Source organism: Nerophis ophidion, linkage group LG28 (genome assembly GCF_033978795.1).
Source record: "Nerophis ophidion isolate RoL-2023_Sa linkage group LG28, RoL_Noph_v1.0, whole genome shotgun sequence".
NCBI lineage: Eukaryota > Metazoa > Chordata > Actinopteri > Syngnathiformes > Syngnathidae > Nerophis > Nerophis ophidion.
The window spans coordinates 18088053-18100552 of NC_084638.1; positions in this window are offsets into that span (position 1 = coordinate 18088053).

Consider the following 12500-nt stretch of genomic DNA (forward strand, 5'->3'; position numbering starts at 1 on the left):
ATGACACTTAGAATGTACCTGCTATCTCCGTTTAAATAAGAAAATCTCATTTCAGTAGGCCTTTAGAACGTCAAAACAAAATGTATGCATTCTTTCCAACGGCCGCTGGATGGCAGCAGAGGCTCCATGTATTACCTGGAGAAACATTTGACTTCTGACCTTTCCACATTATTTATCTCATCTTTACTGCTGGAGTTCAGCTCGCTGAGGATGTAAGCTCCATTTTGGTATTTTAATTATCTTTAATTTTTCATAAACAGGCTTAAAACTAACCATTATTATCATTACTACCTAATTTGTTTTCACTCTAGCAAGAAAACATTCAGGATGTTCATACACACAATATTACACATCCCCCAAATGTACACCTTTATTATAGTATTAATATAATATATTCCATTTAATATTCATATGTTTATAACAGTGCTGAAAATTTTATTTTCCCCTCTGGGATTTATAAATTATTTCTGTTTCTGATGATTACATCAGTCTCATAAAGCCTTTAAAGCTGAATATGTTTTTACCACAGCTCAGCTTCACAATGTTGGAATATTGACTGCTGATATAAACATTCTTTTATTGTTTAGAATATTACACGCTACTCTTTTTCTTTGCTCAAATTAATATGCTGAAGGTGTCTTTGTCACTAATATAGTGTAATTATGTAAATAATAATTTTCCATTCTTCATATTCATTACCACTTGATTTAACTCTCATCTTATTTTTCCAGAGAGAATTTGACCATAAAAAGATGGCTGCATATGAATAAACTGTCACTAAACGTCAATAAAACTAAATATGTCATATTTGGAGATTGTAAAAATGTAAAATAGAAATGCTGATGAATAATATTGAAATGAAAGGAATAAAGGTAATCACATTTTTAGGAGGTAATATAGATGATGAAGTAAGCTGGACACTACATGTAAGTCATATAAAGAAAACATAAACAATGGAGTGCAATACTAAATAGAATAAAATACATACTTACAAATATTAACATTTATTTTACCCAACTTTAGTTGAAGCATACATTGTTTATTGCATAAAGGTCTGGAGACATACATATAAAACAATCACACAACAATATTCATATTACAAAAGAGAGTAATAAAGACAATTAATTAAATGGATTCTAGGGACCCAACAAATTATTCATAGTCACACGTTTTGAAAGTAAATGATCTTGTATAAAATACAACTGCTCAAATGATGTATAAAGTAAATAATAATAAGCTTCCAGAAGTGGTCCAGAAGATTTTATAAAGGAGTTCATCAATGGGATCATTTGCAATTAGAAAATAAAATATGTAACACTTCATTATTTCAAAAACATATATAAAACACAATTATGAATAAGTATAGAGGTGAATTATGAATATTTACACATAAAATGTGTATTGTATGTAACATATTTTTGTACACTTTATTCTCACCTTCTCAGTCAAATTGTTCTGTTCAATTTAAAGTACACAAATGTGTATATTAACTTGAAATAAAAGCACTAATCTGAAGTGTCTAATCTATAAATGTTAGAATCATATTAACAAGATTGTGTTACACACACAACAATGACGTCACACATGTTATACAGTATATGCTGATGTTTTTAGTAAGTCAAATTTAAAGTTTTGACAGTTTATTTCAAATCCTGCAGTTTCATTTGCTGCTGCTGATCTCACCAGCACACTTGTGTTTCTTACACTGGTACTTATAAGAGAATCTTTCACCACACACACTGCAACTCAACACTTTCTCTCCTGTGTGTGTCCTCATGTGTACTGTAACAGATTTTGGGTCACGAAAGCTTTTGTGGCAGCTTGAACAGGTGTATGGTTTTTCACCAGAGTGTGTTCTCATGAGTGATATGTCATGAGTGATATGAAATGGGCCCTTTGAGTAAAATCTCTACCGCAGATTGAACATTGTTACAATGTATGGGTTTCACCCGGTGGGATTTGAGGGGTGCACCAGGATGTTCACATTATTCTGAAGTTACCCGGTAAAATGACTGAACGGCAACTCTGTGTGTGCGTCTTCATTTAATAAGATATCTAACATTAAAACATGGTGGCAGCGGTAAATCCGAACACAACAACGCTTACGAATGTCAGATGAAGAAGTTGAGGTGAAGGAGGAAGCCGAAGACAGCATTTTACAACGAAAAAGAACGATGGATGCATTCGGTTTGAAACCTCCCGCCACATTGGACTGGAATTCTACTTGCCTGGCGAAAACATGGAAGACGTGGAAAGATGAGTTTTCACTGTATGTGGACATAACGTTAGCAGATTCTGACGACAAGACAAAGGTAAAAGTGTTCAAATACTTGATTGGAGAAACAGGCAGAGAATTGGGGAAAACATCGTGGACTACACTTAAACCAGAGGAGCAACTAGTGGAAACGCTAGACAAATTACTAACTCTGTTCGAAAAACACTGCAATCCTAAACCAAACGAAACTGTTGAGAGATACAGATTTTTCTCCAGAAACCAGAATGTTAGCGAAACGATTGACAAGTACGTCACTGACCTACGAGTGCTCGCAGACACATGCAATTTCGGGACTGCAAAAGAATCCTTGATTAGGGATAGAATTGTATGCGGGATCCATGATTCGCATGTGAGAGAGCGTTTGCTGCGCGAGACAGATCTAACGTTGGAAAAAAGCATCCAAATATGCAGAGCAGCAGATCTCTCGAAGGAAAATGTGAAAACAATCGAGGGGCAAGTAGGTGAAGAGGTGCATGCAGTTAAAAGAGTGTCTGAAGCAAAGGGGGCAAGACCGAAAGAAATAAAGAACTGCAAGTACTGTGGAAAAAACCATGAGTGGAAAAAAGAGAGCTGCCCAGCTTATGGGAAAGTCTGCAGCAAATGTAACAAATACAATCACTTTGCGTCCAAATGCAAAACTTCAGATTCACAGATCAAACGAATACACAGTGTAGCAGAGACAGAGGATGAGTATCAGGAAATATTAAGCCTTCACTCAGACGGGCAGGAAAAAACACAGGAGAGACAACTGTTCGCGACAATGTTGCTGGGGGAGAGGCCAGTGAAATTTCAGCTAGACTGTGGAGCAAGCTGCAATATTATCCCAATACACCTACTGAACCCAGACACAAAACTGGAGCAGACACAGCAAGTCCTTGTCATGTACAACAAAAGCACTCTGAAGCCTTTGGGCAAATGCAGGATAAAAATAAGGAATCCGAGAAACAGGAAATTGTATAGGCTTGAATTCATGGTGATTGATGGCCAGTCATCTGTGCCATTACTTGGCAATAAAGCAGTACAGGGCATGGATCTAGTGAGAATTCAAAGAGAAAATATCATGGCCATTGATGAGATTGTCCAACACACAGGCAGTGAGGAAAATACTCCGGAGAAAGAACAGATTAGAGAACGATATCCACAGGTGTTTGAAGGAGATGGCTGCCTGTCAGGGACATATGATCTGGAAGTGGATCACAGCGTAGCTCCAGTAAAGTTACCTAAGCGAAGAGTTCCGGTGGCACTGATGAATCCACTCAGAGAGGAACTGAGCAGTCTGGTGGAAAGAGGAATCATCACACCAGTCGAAAAGAGCACAGATTGGATCAGTAGCATGGTCGTGGTTAAGAAACCATCTGGAAAATTGAGAATCTGCATTGATCCTAAACCCCTAAACAAAGCCTTAAAGAGACAACATTTCCCACTGCCAACAATCGATGATGTCCTACCAGACCTAGCAAATGCAAGAATATTCACAGTGTGTGATGTAAAGAATGGATTCTGGCATGTGAAGTTGACAGAGCAGTCCAGCTACATGACAACATTTGCCACCCCTTTCGGAAGGTACAGATGGATGAGAATGCCGATGGGGATCAGCCCGGCTCCTGAGGTGTTTCAGCACAGGCTTACGCAGGCGCTTGATGGGTTACCAGGGGTGCGCATTATAGCTGACGATATCTTGATCATCGGTGAAGGAGAAAATCAGGAAATGGCAGTGAGAGATCATGACGAAAAACTGAAAAAACTCCTTGAGAGATGCGAAACATGCAACATTAAACTGAATTTTGACAAACTGAGGCTGAAGCAGAAGGAGGTGCCGTACATAGGTCACAGACTAACATTGGAGGGCTTGAAAATTGACCCTGAAAAGGTACGCGCAGTACAGGAAATGCCTAGACCCGCCGACATCAAGGGCCTTCAGAGATTGCTTGGAATGGTTAACTACCTTGCAAAATTTTGCCCACACCTGTCAGATAGCTGTGAGGTCCTGAGGCAACTGACTCACAAGGATGTGATATGGGAGTGGACTGACATACAGGAAACTGCCTTTGTGAAAATTAAAGAAATGATAGCCTCAGCACCAGTACTGAAGTACTACAACCCAACGGAGGACCTCACTCTCCAATGTGATTCATCAGAAACCGGACTGGGTGCAGCGCTCTTGCAGGTAGGCCAGCCGATAGCATATGCCAGCAGGGCACTCACCTCCACTGAGAGAGGATATGCACAAATAGAAAAAGAGTGCTTGGCTATATTATTTGGGATGGAAAAGTTTCACCAATACACGTATGGTAGAAAGGTGGTTGTACACTCCGACCATAAACCTCTGGAAACAATCACAAAGAAACCACTGCTTAGCGCCCCAAAGCGTTTACAAAGAATGCTGTTGAGACTTCAAAAGTATGACATAGAAGTAGTGTTTGTTCCAGGCAGATTTATGCTGGTAGCTGATACACTGAGCAGAGCGTACCTGCCTGAATGTGCAACTGAGGGGTCAGTGGAAGCTGAAATTGAAACTGTTAACATGATTCATTACTTGCCCATTTCAGAGGAGAGACGGCAGAGAATCCAAACGGAGACAGAACGGGACCAGGCCCTTCAGGTGCTGAAACGAAGAATACTGCAGGGTTGGCCAGATGATAAAGGGCAGGTCGAGGATGAGGTGAGGCCGTATTTTGATATGCGGGATGAGCTAAGCGTACAGGACAATGTCATCTTTAGAGGACAGAGGGCAGTCATCCCGACGGCTCTAAGAAAAGAAATGAAGGAAAAGATCCATGCATCACATTTAGGGATAGAAAACTGCCTGAGGAGAGCGAGAGAATGTGTGTAGTGGCCGGGTATGCATGAACAGCTAAAAACGTACATGGGAAACTGCCAAGTTTGCAGAGAAAAAGACACACGGCAACAGAAAGAACCATTACAGAGCCATGACTTCCCACTAAGGCCATGGGCAAAAGTGGGCACAGATATATTCACCTTCAATAACAAAGAGTACTTAGTGACAGTGGACTATTTTTCCAATTTTTGGGAAGTTGATTATCTACCTGATACCAGGTCCACCACGGTTATCCATAAGCTGAAAGCACATTTCGCTTGCCATGGTGTGCCTGACGTGGTGTTCTCTGATAACGGCCCACAATATAGCTCACAGGAATTCAAAAGATTTAGCCAGGCCTGGGAATTCGAACACGTTACATCTTCACCTACCTATCCTCAAAGCAATGGAAAAGCAGAGTCTGCTGTCAAGACTGCTAAAAGGCTGATGGGGAAAGCACTGCAGGCAAAGTCAGACCCCTACTTGGCCATACTTGCTCACAGAAACACCCCAGCACAAGGCTTTCAGGCCAGTCCAGCTCAGAGACTAATGAGCCGTCGGACAAAGACATTGTTACCAATGTGTGAGAATCTACTGAAACCTGCTGTAGTGGACACGGACTCAGCTGTGCGAGAAAACCAACTCAGGCAGGCTCGCTACTACAACAGAGGGGCAAAGCCCCTGAGACCACTTCAGAATGGAGAATGGGTGCGAGTGCAGTCACAGGTGGCCGGACACACATACTGGGCACCTGCATCAGTGGTGCGACAGGACCGGAATAGGTCCTATGCAGTAAAAATGGAGAATGGGACTGTGCTGAGACGCAACCGTAGACACCTGAGACCATCGCCAGGGGTGTCACCAACATCAGAGTCAACTGGCAGGAACCCGCCCACCCCAACTCCGGGTGGGGTCACACCACAACCATGCTCACCTGACTACGTCACACCACAATCCTGCCCACCAGCTGAGCCGGACCCTCAGACGACACAAGCTGGTGTCACCACCAGATTCGGCAGGGTTGTTAGGAGGCCTGCACACCTCCGGGACTTTGTTTAAGGAGCTAAATGTGTTTCACTGCCGTGTTTAGTTAAAGCACGGTTGTGCTGTTCTTCCCTCATAGGTCCTTTGTTTACAATTGGGTGGGACTGTTGTTGTTTTTTTTCTTCTCTGTTGTTTTTTTTTTTTTTTTTTTTTTTCCAAAAAAGGGGAGATGTTACAATGTATGGGTTTCACCCGGTGGGATTTGAGGGGTGCACCAGGATGTTCACATTATTCTGAAGTTACCCGGTAAAATGACTGAACGGCAACTCTGTGTGTGCGTCTTCATTTAATAAGATATCTAACATTAAAACAAACATGAAAAAGGTTTTTCACCAGTGTGTATTCTCATGCGTTCTTTTAAACTTTGTTTTATTAAACAACTTTTACCACATTCTGGACAGGAACAAGTTTTTTCTCCAGTGTGTATTCTTATGTGTCCATTGAAACATTGCCTTTGAGTAAAATCTTTACCGCAGATTGAACATGAAAAATGTTTTTCTCCAGTGTGTGTGCTCATGTGTACTTTCAAATAGCGACTTTCAACAAAACCTTTACTACAGATTGAACAGGTAAAAGGTTTTTCACCAGTGTGTGTTCTCATGTGTACTTTAAAATAGCGACTTTGTGTAAAACCTTTACCACAAGTCGAACAGGAAAAAGGTTTTTCTCCAGTGTGTGTTCTCATGTGTCTTTTCAGATGCCAATTGTGTTTAAAGGTTTTGTCACAGTGAGAACATTTCAAGTGAGTGTTGTCAGTGTGACATGTCTTATCATCTTTAGAGTCTTCATCCACAGTGTCAGGAGAGTGTGACGTTGTGTCCTCACTATCTGATAGTGGAGCTAAGAGCTTGTCTGCTTGTGATCCTCCACAGTGGTCTCCATCAGCTTCTGTTGTCATGTGTTGTGTTGAGCTGCTGCTTGGAGGCTCCGCCTCTCTCTCCTCCTCACCCTCACCGTTGACCTCATCTTCACTCGTCACACTGATGGGGTGTCTCTTGTCTTCCTCTATGAAGTGGGGGGACAGCCGCTGTTTTTCTTCATCTTTAAAGTGGGGGGGCTGTGGCTCCTTTTCCTTCACGTGGAGGTGCTGTGACCTCTTCTGCTCCATACTGGAGGACCTCTCCTGCTGTTCAGGTGGACAATATTTTTCACAGACATCTGCAGGACACAAGAAGACAAATACATGCAGGGATCGAAATAGATTAGATTGTACCAATTCAGACTGCATTTTTGATTGTGCTTTACGATTCGGTTATTTGTAGATTTACTTTTGCTTTCACATTCAATAAAAAGGAGAAGAAACAGGTCGATTAGCATCAACTGTGACGAGTTGAGAAGTAACTTGAGTGTACAAAGCCAACAGAGAGGTCTTAAGAGACACAGATTTTAAGGGACCCCATGAGGTTTCAGAGGGCCCTAAGGTCAATATTGTGCTTTGAAAAGATCTATAAAATAAAAATATATTTGAAAAGAAAGTAACAAAATAATAAATGTTATTTTGTGGCAATTACAAAAGAATATCCAGTATAAATCTCAGGGCATTCAATCAATCACAACTGAACTGTTAAACTGAACATGTATACATAAATATACTATGTATACATAAATATACTATATACATAAATATACTATATATATAAATATATATATATATATATATATATATATATATATATAGTATAAGTTTTTTAGTTTTTTAATACGTATATATACATATATATATATACATATATATATATATATATATATATATACATATATATATATATATATATGTATAGTATACGTTTTTTTGTTTTTTAATACGTATATATACATATATATATATATATATATATATATATATATATATATATATATATATATATATATATATATATATATATAGTAGAAGTTTTTTAGTTTTTTAATACGTATATATACATATATATATATACATATATATATATATATATATATACATATATAAATATATATATATGTATATTATACGTTTTTTAGTTTTTTAATACGTATATATACATATATATATATATATATATATATATATATATATATATATATATATATATATATATATCGTATATCCTTGAATTGCCGCAGGGAATGTAGTATGCGCCTGCCTTGAATTACTGCCGGGTCAAACTCGCTTCCCAAAATAATTAGTGCATGCTTAGTATTACCGCCTGGTCAAACTCATGACGTCACAAGTGACACTTCCCCTGTCATCATTTTCAAAATGGAGGTGGTAATTTGAAATCCTATAAAGGGAAGAAGATTAAGAGCTATTCAGTAGGATTTAAGGTTGAAGCTTACATCACACTCAAATTTGTACTGCATACTTTGGGTAAGTGCCGGAGTGAGAAGAGGTTTTAAAATAATTAGCGCATGCTTACTTTTACCGCATGCCTTTGGTGAGCGCAGGAGTGAGAAGAGGTTTTAAATTAATTAGTGCCCCGGCGGCAATTCAAGGAAATACGGTATATATATATATATATATATATATATATATATATATATATATATATATATATATATATATATATATATATATACATAATTATATATGTGACGGGTTTCCTGCCGTCCTTGTGCGGGTTGCAGTGACGATCGATACATGACGCATCATAGCAGGTTTGACTCTGATTTATTATTTCAATAAACATGTCTTTTTGTCTGTCTGTCGCGCCAATTGCTAGTGCGCCGGCTTTTCCTGCTCGTGGCTGCGCACCTCTCGGTGGCCGGTGGCTGCATCTTCCGCGCGGTGGTATCTCGGTCTGGGTCTCTCTTGTAGCGTTCGTGGTCGTTGTTACCGGGTGGTGCCTTCTCCTCCGATTGTTCCTCCTTCCCCAATTTTATGCTGCAGCAGAAGATGTAACGATTGAGCGCAGTTGTGTTGGGTATGCACCTGACGCTGATGGCTGCAATGTTGCTCCAGGCGCGCCCCACCTCTCCGCTCTGCTGCACGCCCCGCCTCCTGGCCGCCATCTTGGTTAGGACAACAATTTTTCCTAGCCCGCTGTCGGCTCATCGGCTCCGTCTCTCCACAATATATATATATATATATATATATATATATATATATATATATATATATATATATATATATATATACATACATACATGTACAAGCATGTATCGGATAGATACCCACATTTGTGGTATCCAAAAACTAATGTAAAGTATCAAACAACAGAAAAAAAGTGATTATTACATTTTAACAGAAGTGTAGACAGAACATGTTAAAAAAGAAAATAAGCAGATATTAACAGTAAATGAACAAGTAGATTAATAATCAAATTTTACAGTTTGTCCTTAATAATGTTGACAAAATAATAGGTAGATAAATGACACAATATGTTACTGCATACGTCAGCAGACTAATTAGGAGTCTTTATTTGTTTACTTACTACTAAACGACAAGTTTTCTAGTATGTTCACTATTTTATTTAAGGACTTAACTGCAATAAGAAACATATGTTTAATGTACCCTAAGTTTTTTTTATTAAAATAAAGCCAATAACGCCATTTCTGTGGTCCCCTTTATTTAGAAAAGTACCAAAACAATTTTAGTACCGGTACCAAAATATTGGTATCGTTACAACACTATCACCTATATTTGAATATTGTCGAATGAAAATGACTGCTGTCTGATAATCACATTAATAACAAGTGTTGGCGTTAGCACACTTTTTACGCATTGAAATAAAAAAGGACGTGCATTTCCGTAAGTCCGTGCGTCCCTGAGATGCAGAATTTTTTGTCGGATTTTGTCAGGATAATAATCTCTCCTTGAACACAGACAAGACCAAGGAGATGATTATTTGCCCACGAAGAAGGACTGCACAGTACACACCTCAGTACATAGGGGGCACAGAGGTGGAAAGGGTGAAAACCTTTAAATTCCTCGGGACCTACATCAGCGAGGACCTCACCTGGGATCACACTACACAACAAACAATAAAGAAAGCCCAGCAGTGACTGAACTTCCTAAGAAGGCTTAGAAAATTTGGCATGCCACCCAAAATTCTCAGCAACTTCTATAGAAGTACATTTGAGAGTGTCCTTACCAGCTCAATCACGGTTTCGAATGGAAGCGGCACTGCTAAGAACAGGAAGGCACTCCAGTGAGTGATTAAAACTGCTCGGTACATATCAGGAGCAGCCTTCCCCTCACTACAGGACATGTACTCTACCAGGGCCACCAGGAGAGCACACAACATCATCCAGGACAGTACACACCCCCAACGCAGTCTCTTCAGCCTCCTACCATCAGGCAGACGATACACGAGCCTGAAATCCAGGACTACCAGACTGACAAACAGTTTCTCCCCACAGGCTATCAGGCTTGTGAATGCTAACTTGTGAATGCTAGCTACCCCCTCCCCCCACATTTGTTTTACTTTTATCTTTTGAACAAAAGACAGCTACCTTGACCACTCCCGAACTGTGAACCATCAGTGTAGACACTTTTCACCTCTGTTCACTAAAGACACTTTTAACTGCTGCTGTGACCCAAAGTCACCTCCATATTTAAGATGTTCATTGTACGGCAAACTGCCTGTTTAACTGTGCATAAGACAATACAACAATCTTGAATCTTGAATCTCTGCTCTTGCTACACTTGCTACACAAAAAGGACAGCCTATAGTCATAGGCTGTCCTTTTTCTTGGATGTTTCTGAAAGTGATAGTACTGCAAACACAGTCCATTTTTCAGAAACATAAGGGGAAGAATCTGAGGGTGGATTGTGTGGAGTTTGACCATGTCGAGTTTTTGATTTCATTGATATAATCAATCACCAGATTAACACTAGAACTCCCAGAATTTTTTGATCAACCTATAAAACCCCGAGGGCATCCGATTGCCTAGAAGGCCCCCTGTGAACCTTCATTTTGTTATATAAACGGAGCAATCACTGGGCAACTTCACTCAAAACACCTTGACATAGAATGGGGGAAGGGGAGCTGGAAGAGGAAATTAGAAAGGGACAAACAAATAAAGAAAGTATAATTGCGGTATTGTTTGACATAGAGAAAGCGTATGATATGTTGTGGAAACAGGGGTTGCTGATGAAAATAAATAGGATTGGGATTAGAGGAAGAATGTACAGATGGATAAAATACTTTTTAACAAGTAGAACATTATTAGTAAAAATAGAGAATGAATATAGCAGAGAATATGAAGTGGAAAATGGGACCCCACAAGAGTATAATAAGTCCAGTACTATTTTCCATCATGATAAATGAAGTTTTTAGTGAAGTGGAAGGGTTAGTGTTTGCTGATGATGGAGTGATGTGGAAGAGAGGTAGAAATACAAATCATATAGAAAAGAAGATTCAAAAAGCGGTAAATAATGTTCAAGACTGGGGGACGGCTTGGGGTTTAAGATTCTCTGTTGGAAAGACAAAAGTCATAAATTTTACGAAGAGGAAAGTACAAAACAAGCTCCAAATAAAACTCTATGGAGAAAACATAGAAGAGGTACAAGTATTTAAATATTTAGGAATATGGTTTGATAAAAATATTAACTGGTCAACCCACATCAGCAAGATAGTGGAGAAAAGTAAAAAGGTGTTAAATATAATGAGGGCTTTGAGGGGTAAAGATTGGGGGGCTGATAGGTTGACATTGAAAACAATATATATCACTTTAATTCGATCTGTTATCGACTACGGATGCATTATTTATGGATCTGCTTCAAAAACTCTACTTGAGAAAATAGACCGGATCCAGTCGCAGGCGTTAAGATTATGTTGTGGAGCTACTAAATCTACTCCAGTGGCAGCATTACAAGTAGAAATGAACGAAAAACCTTTGGACATGAGGAGAGATCAACTCTCAGCAGTTTATTGGGCAAACTTAAAAGGATCCAAGCAAGGACATCCAACCCGTCAAGTGCTAATAAATTGCCAAGAAAAAGGGAAGAAAAAAATTAATAGTTTTGGGTGGATAATAGGAGATATATGTAAAAAAACACAAATTGACAATATTAAAGTGAGCCCTACAGTACCAATTCCTGCACTACCACCGTGGATGTATGAAAACCCAAAGGTAGACATGCAGTTACTGAAGAATAGACATTTAAATAGTTACCAAATAGAACAACGGATTGAGGAAATGTTTTTTGACAATATTATGATATACACAGATGCATCAAAAACTATAAATAGTAAAGTAGGAGCTTCTGCAGTTATCCCACAGAGAAATATAGTGTTGAATAAAAGAATTAGTGATAAACTATCTGTTTTTACGGGGGAATTGGCAGCAATTTATATGGCAGTTAACTGGATAGAGGAAAACAAAGCTAGGAAAGTAGTCGTGTGCTCGGACTCCAGCAGTGCATTGACGAGCATAAAACAC